Source organism: Bubalus kerabau, chromosome 14, assembly GCF_029407905.1.
Source record: "Bubalus kerabau isolate K-KA32 ecotype Philippines breed swamp buffalo chromosome 14, PCC_UOA_SB_1v2, whole genome shotgun sequence".
Classification (NCBI taxonomy): Eukaryota; Metazoa; Chordata; class Mammalia; order Artiodactyla; family Bovidae; genus Bubalus; species Bubalus kerabau.
The window spans coordinates 45314882-45332801 of NC_073637.1; the positions used below are offsets into that span (position 1 = coordinate 45314882).

At 40.6% G+C, this 17920-nt stretch overlaps 1 protein-coding gene and 1 long non-coding RNA gene across 3 annotated transcripts in view; one reads left to right on the forward strand and one right to left on the reverse strand.

Moving 5' to 3' along the window:
- The window catches only part of LOC129626843 (uncharacterized), a 30250-nt gene that overhangs the window by 8993 nt on the left and 3337 nt on the right, over nucleotides 1–17920 (forward strand). The window contains exons 1-2 of one of the 2 annotated variants that reach the window (XR_008702242.1): nucleotides 5698–5831; nucleotides 11517–11631. This is a non-coding gene — a long non-coding RNA (uncharacterized LOC129626843). Of the gene's footprint in view, nucleotides 1–5697; nucleotides 5832–11516; nucleotides 11632–17920 lie in introns of those variants that run through there. The other variant, XR_008702241.1, reaches the window with a different exon arrangement.
- MRPS28 (mitochondrial ribosomal protein S28) overlaps nucleotides 1–17920 on the reverse strand; it is a 102491-nt gene that overhangs the window by 2364 nt on the left and 82207 nt on the right. The window lies entirely within an intron of this gene.

Below are 17920 nucleotides of genomic sequence, written 5' to 3' on the forward strand. Positions count from 1 at the left end.
TGCAGGCCTTTACGTGTGCTCAATGAATCAAGAATCACCCACACTGTGCACTAAACAACAACAACAAAAATACCTCTAGAAGATTCTCTGACTTCAGTTGTCTGGAAGTAGCTGTTTCTACTTTTAGGGTACTTACTTTTCACTGTGCATTATTTGTACGTGTTATCTTCCCTAGCAGACCATAAGCTCCTTAAGGGCAGGGCTTTTATCTCATCCATCTCTGTACAGTGCCCAGAGGAGACCTATACATTTCACACACCAAAAGCAACTACAGTGCTCCTTAAAAATGCAAACGGGGGAAGCAACCCCAGAGAGTGAGTTGGCAGATCTGGGGTGGGACTCAGGAATTTGCTTTTTTTGTTGTTAAGAGTTCTGTTTCATTCAGTGGGAATTTTTAGGACTTCACGCCTGGGAGACAGCATCTCAGGTAACCCTGAGAGAACTGCTCTGAGGAGGCGGGGGCATGGAGGGGCAAGGAGAGGGGAGGAGTCAGGTTATACAGAAGTTTGCAACAAAGGGCGGGTAGTCTGAACATCAAAAGTATTTTTATGAATTAAGAAAACCAGATTATCTCAAAAGTTAAGGAGTTTAGTGCTTTCTACTTTTCTATGTATGGGAAGATTCAAGTGTTGGGGCTCATTGAAATCATTCCTTCCACAGGCATCTCAGCGATCTGGGGCCAGTATGCTGAGATTTTTCACATCCTGAATTCTTCAGTGCTCACCTAGGGAGGGGCTGCAGGGGAATTTGCCTTTTTAAAGCTCCCCAGGTAAGCAGATGTAGTCTTCTCCGATCAGCATTTGAGAAAAATCTGGCCTAGAACCACCTGTATTATATACAAGGCACGGCATCCTACATGCATACAAAGGGCCAGTAAAACAAGGACCTCTGATGGACTTTGCAGCCACCGTGAACAGCCTTTGAGAGTAACAGATGTTCTCCACAAGTGATGACAAAACCAACAAACTTCAGGATGAGTAATTTAGATTAACCAAATAAAATAACGCCAGGCAATGACAACATATAAAGGAGAAATGCGCCTTAAAAGAGTCCCTTGAACAAAGCCTGGTGACCACTGGGGCGGGACTGACTCTCGCACACACAGACGGTTCCCTCTGAGAAACCCAGGACGCGGAAAGGTTGGTAGTCCTCACTCACAGGAACAGCAGCCATACCATTAATGTGGAGTTTATCTTTGCTTTAAGTTTGAAATACTTCATTAGAGGGAAGTAAAGAAATGACTGATATATTTCAGAAAACTCCATTTCTGCCAATGTAATTTGAGGTGACCCTCCAGTACTGCAGTCTTTGATAATCATTTATACCACTTAGTCTTCCCATTTGGGTTTCCATTGTTTCACATAGCAAGATTTAAATGAATATGCCAGTACACTCTTTCCCCAAGACTGCATTGCTCATACAGTTTCCAAATGCTCCTTTTAGTCAAAGATTTTGGCCTAAGTATAAATATCCAGAAAAGGCAATGAGGTGGTGAAGACTGTAGACTCTGGAGCCAGATGATTAGAAACGTGCCCAGCTCCACCCCTAAACATGCAGCTCTGAGCTAGTTACTTCATCTCTATTTCAGTTTCCTCATTTGTAAAATTGAAATAATAATTATGGGCTTCCCTGGTGTCTCAGATGACACCAGATGAACTTCTAAGTGAACTTCCAGATGTTCAACCTGGTTTTAAAAAAGGCAGAGAAACCAGAGATCAAATTGCCAATATCTGCTGGATCATCGAAAAAGCAAGAGAGTTCAAGAAAAACATCTACTTCTGCTTTACTGACTATGCCAAAGCCTTTGACTGTGTGGATCACAATAAACTATGGAAAATTCTGAAAGAGATGAGAATACCAGACCACCTGACCTGCCTCTTGAGAAACCTATATGCAGGTCAGGAAGCAACAGTTAGAAATGGACATGGAACAGCAGACTGGTTCCAAATAGGAAAAGGAGTACGTCAAGGCTGTATATTGTCACCCTGCTTATTTAACTTATATGCAGAGTACATCATGAGAAATGCTGGGCTGGAAGAAGCACACGCTAGAATCAAGATTGCCAGGAGAAATATCAATAACCTCAGATATGCAGATGACACCACCCTTATGGCAGAAAGTGAAGAACTAAAGAGCCTCTTGTTGAAAATGAAAGAGGAGAGTGAAAAAGTTGGCTTAAAGCTCAACATTCAGAAAACTAAGATCATGGCATCTGGTCCCATCACTTCATGGCAAATAGATGGGGAAACAGTGGAAACGGTGGCTGACTTTATTTTCTTGGGCTCTAAAATCACTGCAGATGGTGATTGCAGCCATAAAATTAAAAGACGCTTACTCCTTGGAAGGCAAGTTGTAACCAACCTAGACAGCATATTAAAAGGCAGAGACATTACTTTGTCAACAAAGGTCCATCTACTCAAGGCTATGGTTTTTCCAGTAGTCATATATGGATGTGAGAGTTGGACTGTAAAGAAAGCTGAGCACCGAAGAATCGATGCTTTTGAACTGTGGTGTTGGAGAAGACTCTTGAGAGTCCCTTGGACTGCAAGGAGATCCAACCAGTCCATCCCAAAGGAGATTAGTCCTAGGTGTTCATTGGAAGGACTGATGTTGAACCTGAAACTCCAATACTTTGGCCACCTGATGTGAAGGGCTGACTCATTTGAAAAGACCCTGATTCTGGGAAAGATTGAGGGCAGGAGGAGAAGGGGTCAACAGAGGATGAGATGGTTGGATGGCATCACCAACTCAATGGATATAGTTTGGGTAAACTCCAGGAGTTGGTGATGGACAGGGAGGCCTGGAGTGCTGCAGTTCATGGAGTCGCAAAGAGTCAGACGCGACTGAGCAACTGAACGGAACTGAACTGGTGTCTCAGACAGTAGAGTTGGCCTGCAGTGCGGGAGACCCATATTTGATCCCTGGGTCAGGAAGATCCTCTGGAGAAGGAAACAGCAACCCACTCCATTATTCTTGCCTGGAAAATCCCATGGATGGAGGAGCCTGGCAGGCTACAGCCCATGGAGTCGCAAAGAGTCGGACAGGACTGAGTGACTTCACTTTCCCTTTCACTTTCAGGTTACTATGAGCATGAAATGAGTTAACACCTGCCAAGTCCTTATACATGCTCAATAAATGTTGGCTGCCATCATCAATCACCACCACTACCACCACCATCAGCATCAAAACAAACCCAGTGACAGTAGATGTTCCAGCCTTGGCATGATGGAGGGTACAAGAACACTCTCAAGGGATATAGGTAGATGTAAGGCTGATTCACTTTGCTATACATCAGAAACATCAGCAGTGTAAAGCAACTATACTCCAATTAAAAAAATTATGACAAGAAAAAAAAATAAGAACACTCCCAGATATAATTTCAAGTTATAATTAAATCAGTTAAAGGATTTCTACAGACAGTAAGCTTTGCAGATGGGTTTTCTTTCAATAATTTGCTTTGATTCAAATCTTACTTATTTTAATAGTATAAACATTCCTCTCTTAAAATATATTATAAATGTCCTACCAAAAAGAAAAAAATTATTTAAAATGAATGTTGAATTTCTTTTGAGGATGTGAGGCAAACTAGCACTGAACAAAAGCAAGTAAAACTCACAGAACTACACACCACATTCACGCCACATTTAATGGTCCACACTTCCCCACTTTAGCTACATTATACCTGAAAACAATAAAGTAGAAATATATGGTGAGTCACAGAAGGGTCATAGTGACTCATCCACTCTACTATTCTTTTTGACAGGGGCTCAATGAACACTGAGGGGCAGGCAGAGCTGTCTAATTTTACCTTCTCCTATCACTCCTTAATTCTTGATGGAGTTCAGTGAATCTATTTTTAGCATATAACTATTTCTTGGAAGGGGAAGATGATCCTTTCAATAGGTTCATAATTTTTCTTCTTTTAAAATTGACCATTTCAATAGCAGACTTAACTTCGAACCTGTCAAATATCCCTTTCTTTATAGAACTGACTCGACTTCCTCTGTCTTCTTTGTGTCTTAGTCACTTGGTCATGTCTGACTCTTTGTGATCCCATGAACTATAGCCCGCCAGACTCCTCTGTCCCTGGAATTCTCCAGGCAAGAATGCTGGAGTGGGTTGCCATTCCCTTCCCCAGGGGATCTTCCTGACTCAGGGATTGATCCTGGGTCTCTTACATTGTAGGAGGATTCTTTACCATCTGAGCCACCAGGGAAGCCCTTTTCTAAAATGAGGTTTTATTCTTCTTTTGGACTTCCAAGGAGGCACAGTTGGTAAAGAATCTACCTGCCAATGCAGGAGATGCAAGAAACACAGGTTTGATCCTTGGCTTGGGAAGATCCCCTGAAGGAGGAAATGGCAAACCATTCCCATGTTCTTGCCTGGAAAATTCCATGGACAGAGGAACCTTGGCATGTCCATGGGGTGCACGGGGTCACAAAGAGTCAAACACTACTAAGCATGCACGCACAAAAAATTATTCTTTTAATTAGTTTTCCCTCATTCCTTTTATTTTATCAGTGGACTCTTCCTTCTAAAAATCACACAAATGCCCATAAATATAACGGGGGTACAATTTCAAGAGGTTCACAGATTACCTGAAGGTCATCTACGGACCTCTAAGATTAAGAAGTTCTGTTCTAGATTTTAAGTCTGTTTATATTTCTGGATATAATATAATCATATAATATAATTGGGAAAGGAGTACGACAAAGCTGTATATTGTCACCCTGCTTATTTAACTTATATGCAGAGTACATCATGTGAAATGCCAGGCTAGGTGAATCAAAAACTGGAATTAAGATTGTTGGGAGAATAGATATGCAGATGATACCACTCTAATGGCAGAAAATGAAGAGGAACTAAAGAGCCTCTCAAAGAGGGCGAAAGAGGAGAGTGAAAAAGCTGGCTTAAAACTCAACAGTAAAAAAAATACCCTAAGATCATGGCATCCAGTCCCATCACTTCATGGCAAATAGAAGGGGAAAAAGTGGAAACAGTGACAGATTTTATTTTCTTGGGCTTCAAAATCACTGTGGACAGTGATTGCAGCCAGGAAATTAAAAGATGCTTGCTCCTTGGAAGAAAAGCTATAACAAACCTAGAGAGTGTATTCAAACATTGTTTTGCCAACAAAGGTCTGGATAGTCAAAGCTATGGTTTTTCCAGTAGTCATGTACAAATGTGGAGTTGGACCATAAAGAAGGCTGAGTGCTGAAGAGTTGATGCTTTCAAACTGTGGTGCTGGGAGAAGACTCCAAAACTCCCTTGGACAGCAAGATCAAACCAGTCAAACCTAAAGGAAATTAACCCTGGACGTTCATTGGAAGGACTGAAGCTGAAGCTCCAATACTCTAGTCACCTTATGAAAAGAGTCAATTCATGGGTAAAGACTCTGATGCTGGGAAAGATTGCTGGCAGGAGGAGAAGGGGGTGACAGAGGATGAGATGGCTGGATGGCATCATCAACTCAATGGACATGAGTTTCAGCAAACTGCAGAGATGGTGAAGGACCGGGAAGCCTGGCATGCTGCAGTCCATGGGGTTGTAAAGAGTTGGACATGACTTAGGTATGTTGTGTCCAACAACAATAAATGAACAACAACAGTTTTTGAGGTAAAAGGAATGGGTTCTCATTCTATCTACACAACAACATGGCCTTATAATTACTTGTGTTGTTTTATTTCCAGTGTGTTTCTTAAGGAGACTTAGGACTTCAGTCAACAAGCTCACCGGGCCACTGCTTGCAGCCACACAGCTGTAAGTGGGAGAGCCAACCTCTACCACAGCCTCATTTTCTAGTTTAAATAAGACAAAAGTTCACGGCATATGTAAGTAAAGATGGAATTTTTCTTTTATTACCCCTGGTCACTTCCTTAAGTCTAACCCTATTATGAATGAATAAGGACAAGTCTTAAGTGCACAGCAGCACAATATTTTCAATTAAAAAAATATGGAACAGGGCAGGGAGGAGGTATAAATTAAGAGTTTGGAATTAGTAGATACAAACTGCTGCTGCTGCTGCTAAGTCACTTCAGTCGTGTCCGACTCTGTGTGACCCCATAGACGGCAGCCCACCAGGCTCCCCCGTCCCTGGGATTCTCCAGGCAAGAACACTGGAGTGGGTTGCCATTTCCTTCTCCAATGCATGAAAGTGAAAAGTGAAAGTGAAGTTGCTCAGTCGTGTCTGACTCTTCGCAACCCAATGGACTGCAGCTTACCAGGCTCCTCCATCCATGGGATTTTCCAGGCAAGAACACTGGATGTAAAATAAATAAACAACATGGTCCTACTGTATAGAGAACTATAGTCAATATCTTACATAAACTATAATGAAAAAGAATAAGAAAAAATATGTAACTGAATCACTTCGCTGTATACCAGAAACTAATACAATATTGTTAATTATCAGTTCAGTTCAGTTGCTCAGTCGCATCCAACTCTTTGCAACCCCATGGACTGCAGCATGCCAGGCCTCCCTGTCCATCACCAACTCCAGGAGTTTACCCAAAGTCATGTCCTCTGAGTCGGTGATGTCATCCAACCATCTCATCCTCTGTTGTCCCCTTCTCCTCCTGCCTTCAATCTTTCCCAGCATCAGGGTCTTTTCAAATGAGTCAGTTCTTTGCATCAGGTGGCCAAAGTTCTGGAGTTTCAACTTCAACATCAGTCCTTCCAAAGAATATTCAGGACTGATTTCCTTTAGGATGGACTGGTTGGATCTCCTTGCAGTCCAAGGGACTCTCAAGAGTCTTCTTGAACACTATAGTTCAAAAGCACAAATTCTTTGGAGCTCAGCTTTCTTTATAGTTCAACTCTCACATCCATACATGACTACTGGAAAAACCATAGCCTTGAGTACATGGAACTTTGTTGGCAAAGTAATGTCTCTGCTTTTTAATATGCTGTTAGATTGGTCATAACTTTCATTCCGAGGAGTAAGCATCTTTTAATTTCATGGCTGCAATCACCATTTGCAGTGATTTTGGAGCCCCCCAAAATAAAGTAAGCCACTGTTTCCACTGTTTCCCCATCTATTTGCCATGAAGTGATGGGACCAGATGCCATGATCTTAGTTTTCTGAATGTTGAGCTTTGAGCCAACTTTTTCATTCTCTTCTTTCACGTTCATCAAGAGGTTCCTCACTTTAATTAAAAAATAAAAAACATGGGAAAAATTAAATTAAAAAGTGTATGCAACAAAAGAACAGGCTTAAGATGACGATCTTAAGAAGTTGAAGGAGGCTACCATCTTGAATATTTATACCAAGATGTGTTGGAAATGTTCAGAGGTGCTGTTTGGTTGTCACAAAGATCAGGCTGACATCTAGCAGGCGTGGATGGGATGGAGACATTGTGTAATGCAAGGAACTATTCCATGCAAGAGCTGTCCTACTAGCCATTGACAGTGGTGAAAAATCTGCTTGCAATGATCTAAGCCTGGAACTCTGTCTGCTAAATATTTTTTATAGGTTGTTTTTTTAAAAATAAGAGTTTAAGTAAACACTACATTTTCAAGAATGAGATTACAATGTAAATTAAGGGAAGACTGATTTTGTCCAGAATGTTACCAAGAGTTGTTCACAATTTCAGACAAATCACACCGTCATAAGAAACACCATCATTTCATTTTTGTGTCTTGCTACATGGGTTAAGGGCTTCCCAGGTGGCACTAGTGGTAAAGAACCCACATGCCAATTTCAACCTGTAAGAGATGCAGGTTCGACCCCTGGGTCAGGAAGATTTCATGCAGAAGGGCATGACACCCACTCCAGTATTCTTGCCTGGAGAATCCCATGGACAGAGGAGCCTAGGGGGTTATAGTCCATGGGGTTGCAAAGAGTCAGACACAAATGCAGTGACTTAGCATGCAGACACACACACATGGGTTAAATGTATCTTCTTTACAGCTTCAACTTTGGCTTATTCTTTGCACTGGGAGGAGATCAGTCTCCTCTATACCTGATATCTAAAAATATACAATTTATCTTCTTGGCTTTCAATGGAATACGCTGATAAAACTCGGCTTCCCTCCTAGCTAAGTTGGTAAAGAATCTGCCTGCAATGCAGGAGACCCAGGTTCGATCCCTGGGTCAGGAAGACCCCCTGGAGAAGGAAATGGCAACCCACTCCAGTATTCTTGCCTGGAGAATATCCATGGACAGAGGTGCCTGGTGGGCTTCAGTCCATGGGGTTGCCCAGGGTCGGACATGACTGAGTGACTAAGAACACTGGCATACATCCCTACTACTCAAAAATATACAATTTATCTTCTTGACTTTCAATGGAATACATTGATAAAACTTAATTACAATATCAACAATTCCAAAATATAACTTTCTATAATGACAGAAACATTCTATATACTGTGGTCATGGAACACCTGAAATATAACTAATGTGGAGAGGAACCAATTTTCTACTTTTATGTAATTTGAATTAAATGTAAACAGCCGCTTGACAGTGCAGCTGCAGACAACTTCAAATTGACAAGAAAAATAGTAAAATACTTGTCTTACAAATATATAAACACAATCACTGACAGAAACGCTAGTTTTACCAGAAAAATAGCACTTTGAAGTAATTTGTTATAATAAATAGCTATTGCTAATTAGATTCCAGCAAGAGTAAACCATCAGATCCATGCTTGCCATTCCTAACTGCTCATGTGTTTCTTTCCATTCTCTTACCTTTTATATTTTTCCTCATATCTGTGTGACACTGTACTAGACACATAGCAATTGAACTGTCTTTTAGATATTTAGAGGTTAAAACAAAATTCCCTGTAAAGATAGCTTACTCCACGTTATAGGTAGAAAATTAAGATACATGAAGTCATTTGCCAATACCACAAAGTTGTATAAGACGATTTACAGATTTTTTTTCCCCTCTTCCTTTTCTTCAGTTCTCAATTACCTTGACTTCTTCCAAGAACTGTAAACCTACTCCCTTTGGGAGTGATAAGAAGTTACCACTTCATGTAGTCTCATAATGTCATCCCTTTGAAATAAAATGTAAACCATGTTGCTGTCACCCAAGTAATTGTTTTAATTAGAAAAATGGTTACTGTCAGTGGTAACAAATAATAAATTATATATATATTTAAAAAAAAAACCCTGAAACTGTATGACTTCATGCAAGGTTGTCTATTTTTTATACCTTTTTTTAATTAGGAGGAAAAAAACCCTTAGATATTAGTTTTTCAGAAATGCTGTATTTCATATTAGAACCGTTGAATACTGCTGTCTTGAAAGCGAATAGGACGTCTCCAATGAGTACGTTCAAAATGAAAATAGCCCGTGTTTTCACTGGTCAATGTGTTTCTTTAACTTTGAACGCTTGCCTCTGCTGGATCTTTGTCAATTCCAGCCTAAACGGATTCAATCTCAGCCTTCACCACGACTGCTCTCTTCCAATGTGCACTTTCGCAGACCATATGCTTCAGTAAATGAGTCTGCATGTCTGAGCTGTTTAGGAAAAGGGCAATTAAATCTGGTTTTGCATTTCTGTATTAAGGACATGGTTTAAAAACTTTCCTTTGGAGGGGGTTTTGACGTTCTTTCCACAGACATTCTTTAACATCTGTCAGTGCAGGCTGCTGACGGTTCTCATAGACTTAAAATAGAGACAGTGTCTTGACTAGTTCTTTGATATACATAAATTAAATAATACAAAGCCGACAAATACAAGTCTTGGATTGAATCTCAGTATCCAAAGAGAATTTTGTAAGGAATTCTGCCTTTGGAAGTCAATGTAGCTGCCTTACTATAATCAAAGTTCACAGAGATTTCAAGAACAGTTGTTTTCAAATCATTAACCATCTATGTTTTCATCCCAACAAGTTAAAATATTTTAGAACTTTTCCTGATTTTCTTGTGATCTGTTAAAGTTTTACGACTTTGGGAGTAAAATTTTCTTTTCTTTTTTTGGAGAGAAACAGCTAAGATACCTTTAATGGTTTAATTACTCCCTATTTGTTTTTTCTAATTTGTACAAACATTCGCAGTAATGCTGGCCTCTCTGTGAAGCCACACTTTGCATGTGTGCGCTCGTGCACGCATCTGTAAGGGAGAGTGCCTGCACAGGAGCGTGAAGGGATGTGTGTACTGTGTTCTCCTTTAATTGAACTCTCTGGGCATCAACTTCCCCATCTTTGAAAAGCATAATCTTAGAATAGACCTAAGGTCTTCTGCAGTTCAATGATTTTATTCTACTTTTATACAACTTAAAGTGTTTGAAAACTCATACAGTGCCGAGAGCTACTGAGTGCAAAACTGATTCAATATACGTACAAAATGCAAAATGTTAAGGCTTTTTATTAGCTACACATGATATTATTATAGTCTTAAATAAAATAAAATAAGTAAAATTTTATATGCAGGCTCTTTGGTATATTTCAGATGTGTCCCCCTTTTTCAAATGCCATCCACTGGGTTTCTTTGACTGTGTTTCTAGTCTGCTGCTTCTTTCTGCTCAGTTTGTAGGATGCCTATGAGATTGACTCACTACCATACTAACTATTCTGTCTTATCAAGCACAACAGCCACAGTTAAAAAATAAAGGTAGAAAGTGCTAGCTTTCTATAATTCCAATAATTATAACTCCAATAATTCAACTGATTAAAATTTAAATTATTGTTCATAATGCTAAAATGTACTTCCTCAAATTGCAATCATCCTGGAATTTAATCTTTTTCTGCAACTCTACGATAAACATATGATTTTGTTTTTCCCTTAAACCAAACGCTTTTTAACCTTGCCCTGCTGGTTAGTACCACAAACAAGCTTTTATCTCTTGTTCAAACATTGATTTATTTTATGAAATGAAACATTTTTAAACTTCCAATAAAATATTTCACTTTTTTAATAATGTGGAACATGCATACAATGTAATATATTACATATAGCATAAATAATGATAGTTACAAACTTTTCTTAGAGTTAGCAAAATAAGATGTGTCAAGAAATTAGGGAAAGAAATAACCTAAAACCTAATGACTAAATAGAGTCTATTTTTATTTTTTGAAAAAAACAAAAAACAAAATATGTGTTGCTGGTCAGAATATACATATGCAATAAAAAAGAATATATATATTTGGAGGGACAAAAAAGTCCAAAGGAAACAGAAGGAATAAAGCCTTCAGGTACCTGAGATATGCTGATAACTAACATTAGATCAAAGCTGGAACTAGAATTAGAGTATCTAAGCAAAAAAAGGATATACCTTGTGGTATACAATTTTGTTTTATGAGAGAAGAAAATATATACTTTTATTGTCAGAGATAAGTTTAGTCAGGGTACAGCAGAGGAAGGAATATGAGTTTTAAAATGTCATAGAAAGGTCTAGATTTGACCATGACTGAGTATGAGACACTTAGCTCGTATGGACTGCTTGCCTGAATGCTTAGTGCTCAGTTGCTCAGTCATGTCCAACTCTGAGATCCCATGGAGCCTGCAGGCTCCTCTGTCCACGGAATTTTTCAGGCAAGAATACTGAGTGTTGTCACTTCCTATTCCAGAGGATCTTCCTGACCTGGGGACTGAACCCCCGCCTCCTGCATCTCCTGCATTGGCAGGTGTATTCTTTACCATGGAGCCACCTTGGAAACCTTGGACTGCTTACTTAGCTGTAAAGTGAGTATATAACACTTGGTAAAGCTGCTGAGATGCTTAACACGTTATGGCACATAGTACATACTCAATAAATAATAGGTATTATGAAATTCATTACATTGATTCTTATATATAATATAAAGTGTAACATAACTAAAAGGATAATAATTTCAAATATGAACTAGAACATCACTCAAATGGACAAGTCTGACAGCAGCCTTCAATATATACAAAAGAAACAAAAGGAAGACAAAACTGACTGAAGGCATTCTTTGAGTCTGAGTTTGGGGCTGAGGGATGAGGATAATAAAATCCAGAAGTTACTTTATAATTTACAGGGACAGACTTGATAACTCTGCAGGGAGTCAGAGCTGAGAGGCAAAACACAATCAATTGGCTGTGGAAGCTTTTTACAGTTTTTTTCTTTCCTTTTTTTATAAAAATACTGATGCCTGGGGTCTAATCCAGACCTACACCATCCAAATCAGTAGGGTGGAGCTGGAGATTCATGCACATTTAGGAAAAACTTCTCAAATGAGTCTGGTTTGAAAAGCATTGGCTACAGTATTCATAAGTTCTCTGAGTATTTATGAGTATTCATGAGTTCTCAGACATTCTCTGAGTCTCTGTTTCAGTCAAACTCCAGATAAATGGTTCATGGCAGTCAAGGGACCGAGCTGAATCTTGGTCAATTCAAGCTTTAGTTGCCCTAACAAGTGCATGCAGTGCAGACATTACATAGAAAGTCAAAGTTAGAACTGCACATTTTAAATATCAAATATGAGATAAGCAAAGTTGCTTTCCTATTATGAAACTGAAGAGATTAATAATATGTATTTCTCTCTAAACAAGGGGCTTCCCTGATGGCTCAGATGGTAAAGAACCTATCTACAATGCAGGAGACCTGGGTTCAATCCCTGTGTCAGGAAGATCATCTGGAGAATGGAATAGCTTTTTACTCACTCCACTATTCTTGTCTGGAGAATTTCATGGACAGAGGAGCCTGAAGGGCTATAGCCCACAGGGTTGCAAAAGAGCTGGACATGACTTAGTGACTAAACAACAGCAAAGCACAGGTTCCACATTATATTTCCCACATAAAAATTCCAGTCTCCTTTCACTTTTCTGACTACATCTAGGGAATTGTCATCTGTTTGGAAAGAAGACAGTCAAAGAATCTTGCAGTATGTGAATGAAAAATTAAGGGAAGGAGCAGTTTGAACAAAAGTAGAAAAGGATCTTATACCTGTCTAAAGAATTTGGAAGTCTTTAATACTAAAGAGGTCACAATATTTATTTTGTGCATCTATTTTGTATGCCTCCAAGAAAGCAGAAATAAGAAAAATAGTTAGAAGTTATAGGGGATGGCAGATTTATGGAAGATTCAGCTTTAATATGAGGAAGAACTTCTAACAGGGTTGGCTGGAAGGGGAACTGGTTGTTTTGTGCATTACTAGAGGAAATCACAGGGAATCTTCATGACAAATGAGCACTGTGGTCAGATGAGCATGGTCATCTCATGATGGAGTTTGAATTCAGTAAGGGCTGAATTAGATGACTTCCAAAATTCCTTTCATTTCTAAAATTTTATGAGTCTATGACTCAAAATACTTACTAGGTCTCCCACCATCAGGAAGCACAAAAGCTGGAAAGCAAGTTAAAGAAAGAGCAGCCAAACAGTCAGAAGGTAGGCCGGGTATGCAGTAAAAAATTTTAAATCAATTTTTAGTGTACCTTTCAGTACTTAACTCTTTCAGAGCATGAAGTACAGTTACTCTCATTAATGACTTACCACCTCCTTTGGTGCCTGGACTTAGTTCTGGATAGCAAGATCTGTTAGGCACAATTAACTTACTCCTCTGGCTTGAATTTAAAACTAAATCATGCTTCTTGACATGACTGCTTGCCAGATGGCCAGCTAAATTTTGTTTCAGATACAATACACACTTAATTGAGCACAAAAAACAAAGATATTTTACCCTTTCTACTTGTCACTTCCCTCTGCTTGGATGGGCTTCCCTTGTGGCTCAGCTGGTAAAGAATTTCCCTGCAATGTGGGAGACCTGGGTTCGATCCCTGGGTTGGAAAGATCCCCTGGAGAAGGGAAAGGCTATCCACTCCAGTATTCTGACCTGGAGAATTCCATGGACTATATAATCCATGGGGTCACAGTCAGACATGACTTGAGTGGCTTTCACTTTCACTTCACTTCTGCTTGGATACAAGTGAGAAAAGTGACAAATAAGCCAAATATAGCTACCATTTCCTGTTACCTATGGTCCTCTCTTTAATAAATTTGTTAATGTGATACTTTAAAACCTCTACTTTGTAACACTGTGCTACACTATACATAAAAGGAATTTGATCACATCTGTGGAAGACTATAATCAATACACTGGAGAAGGAAATGGCAACCCACTCCAGTATTCTTGCCTGGGAAATCTCACAGACAGAGGAGCCTAGCGACCTACAGTCTGTGGAGTCACAAAGAGTCAGACACGACTAAGTGATTGAGAACGCGCGCGCGCGCACACACACACACACACACACACACACAGAGTGAATATGTAGTCTCAAGTGCTTCACAAAACTTCTACAACTGGTTCTGCAAACTGGGAGTCTACATTTGACCCCAGTGCATTCCACCACCAGTCATATGTGTCTTAACTGAGCTCCAGTCTCAATGCCACACAGATTTATTCCAAGTCCTGAGAGCAGCCTGCATGTTGTCAGTGGGTTATAGGATGCTGCACATGCTGCCTGATCGCTGGGTCCTTCCTGGCAGAACAGGAATGTGACTACACAGTGACCAGAGGCTTCTGCTCAGCCAGTTGAGGATTTTTTTTTTGCTTCCAATTTAAGAAAAGTAATTGTTTCCTTTTAACAGCTAAAGAAAGCCACTGTTTATTGGTTTATTGTTCAATGATAATTAGGACCATGATAACACACTGACAGTGTCTAAAAACAATTCTGTTCCCCAATTTACTCATCTTATGCAAACAATTCTATGATCATTATGTAATGCTGGGCAAGGTTATCTTTATTGTAAAAAGGTAATCACCACAGTATCTACCTCCTAGGACTGCTGAGAAGATGTCCAAGAGAATGCAAATAAAGGACGGAGGAAGCGTTCAGTGTGAGTCTAGTTTGGACAGGTCTTGCTTTAACAAAGTGATAGTTCAGGCATATAACTTGTTCCATCACAAGTAACGCAGGCCTGGCTGTAAGGCTCACTGGGGCCGGTAAGCTGATTTGGCACGTGGGTTGATCTGGGGATAGACATCGGTAGACAAAAACAGTTTTCAAAGACCTCCGGCTCAAAGAGATTAGGTTTAACTTTTGACGGATGTTGATTGCTTATCTACTGGATAAGCAGCTGGACTCTTGATGAAGTGTGTTCCTAGGCCCTAAATGGCCTTTCTGTGGATAGCAAGACTCCTATGACTAAGGATACAAGAACACTATATGAACCCTGAGAAAGGTGGCCCGCACGAGTGCTTGCCAGGGACCTGGGGCTCCAACCTGTCAGTTTGTTCATTGCTTCATTCATTTGACAAATATTTCTTAAAGGCCCATCTGTGGCAGGCACTCTTCCACATGCTGGAGTAACCAATAAGAAAGACAAGGTTCCAGTGTTCTTTGGCTAATGGAGCTTATGTTGTGGTAGGAAGGAAAAGACAAATAAACAAATCAGACAGGAGTAAGAGCTATGCAGAAAATTAAAATAAACGGTATTATAGAGAGGAGACATATAATGGGGTGGTGAAGGAAGGAATCTCTGAAGAGTGACATTTCAGTGGAGCCCAGAATGGTAAATCAGGGGCCAGCTGTGTAAAGATGGGGGCAGAGCCTTTCAGGCAGAGGCACAGTGAATTCAAAGGCTCAAAGACAAGGACAAGTTGGCATGTCGAGAGAAGGCCACTGTAGCTGGAGAGCACCCAGTGACAGGGACACTGGGAGGAGTCATATGGTGGACAGGAAGGCAGGGAGCAGGCCACCCATAGTGCCTCAGATGCCAATGGAAAGGGTGTGGGGAAATGCACCACCAAATTTGTTTTTAAGATCATTCTGGCTACTCTTCGGAAAGTGAATTGCAGGAGATGAGGATGGAAAGACGCTGGGTGTGGAGGACTGAAGTGCTAAGTACGAACTTATCCGTGGGCAAGGGTGTTGCACAGATACACCTGTGTTGGCACACCACAATCCAGGCTCAAAGATCTAATCCTACTGATAACGCTGCGTGTCTTGGTTACACTTCATCCAGGATCACAGTAGAACCTGGCTGAACCTTTTAATACACCGCCTGTATTCTTGTTTTAACAAACAATTTATGCCAGTGCAGAGTCATCTACTTCCTGTTATACTTGGCAGAGCCTGGCTGCAAGGTCCTCTGGGCTGGCAAACTGCCTTGGAAATGGAGTCAGATTCTTATGAAGATAGACAGCGGTTGACAAAAGTTTTCAGAGATGTGTGGTGGGATCTGGGGAGGCATGGCTTCTGAGACTTTCTAAAACAATGTCTGCTGCTACATTTGTTTACCGAAGTGCATACTAGTGTGTTTGGGCTGCTGCAACAAAACTAGGTGTTCAAACATCAGGAATTCATTTTCTCACAGTTCTGGAGGCCTGAAGTTCAAGGTCAAGGTTCTGGCTGATCTGGCCTCTGGAAGACTCTCTCTCAGCTTGCAGACTGCTGTGCTCTTGCACACAGCAAGAGAGGACTCTCGCATCTCCCCCTCCTTTTGTTGCAGGAAGGGGGACCCCTTCCAGGGCCCTAAATGGAGCTTTTGCCTAACACTTGGAAATGAGCTGTCTGAGGAGAAACACATACTGACAAAGCAAGAGACTTTACTGGGAAGGGGCGCCCAGGTGGAGAACAGGTAGGCAAGGGCACCCCGGACAACTGCTCTGCCACGTGGCTCACAGTCTCGGGTTTTATGGCGATGGGATTAGTTTTGGGGTCTGACCTATCACTCTGATTCAGGGTCCTTCCTGGTGGCACATGCATTGCTCAGCCAAGAGAGATGCCAGTGAGAAGGATTCTGGGACGTAGTAAGATACGTGGGATTTCCTTTTGACCTTTCCTCTACTCTTCTGGTTGGTGGTGGCTTGCTTGTTCCACGTTCCTTACTAGAACCTCCTGCCGTCAAATAACTCATGCAAATATTAATAGTTACTATGGCCCCTGGACTGGGTGGGCAGTTTCAGTCAGTGTGTTTCCCCTAACACTTTTATAAGGACACCAATCCCACTGGATACTAACCCTACTTAACCCTTAATGCCTTAACCTCATCCTGATCTCACTTAACCTTTATTACCTCCTCATAGGCCCTATATAGTCATAATGGGAACCAGGGCTTCAAAATATGAATTTGGGGAAGACAGTTCAGTACATAACAATGTGTTATTATGAATTCTCATTTGTGTGAGTACATGCAAATGTTAAACTTATTTGAAACATATTTATTGCCATTATATGCCAAGGAGGTATTCAGGGTATGAAGAATAAATCTGTGATCTCAAGAAGTTTTGCTGTTTATTTGCTCAGTTGTGTCCGACTGCAGTCAGACCCCACAGACTGCAGTGCGCCAGGCTCCTCTGTTCATGGGATTTTCCAGACAAGAATATCAGAGTGGGTTGCCATTCCCTTCTGCAGGGGATCTTCCTGACCCAGGGATGGGACCCATGTTTCCTGCATTACAGGATTCTTTACTGCTGAGCCACTTTATATTAGTTCAAAGTGAGTCATTATGCTTTGGGTAATTGATGTCCCATGAGGATTTCCTTTTTCCTGCTTCCTTTCCCTAAAATATTTCCTCCTCCCTATTTGCCCATACCTCATCCTTGGCCCAACAGTGAAATGTGGAACACTATACTAGAGGTTAGAGGCCATTTATACTAGAGGCCATTTCCTTCTCCAGAGGATCTTCCCAACCCGATCGAACCCAGGTCTCGAACCCAGGTCTCCCGCATTGTAGGCAGACACTTTACCATCTCAGCCACCAGGGAAGTCCATACAAGAGGTAAATTAATGCAGAGAATTCTCTTAGGGGAAAAAATGTCAGGAAACCCATAAGGAGAAGAACTGAAAGTTATGTTAAATTTTAGAGAATGAGTGGGAATTCACCAGTGAGGCAGACAAGAAAATCCAGACCTACCTCAAAACTCAACTTCTATGAAAAAGATTTTCCTTGACAGCCTGAAGACATATATCTTTTTACTGAGTTTCAAGGATAATTATTGTTTGCACAGTTCCTTTGGCCTTTAAACTACTGCTTTGAGATACAGCTTCTAGTATTATCTTAAATTAT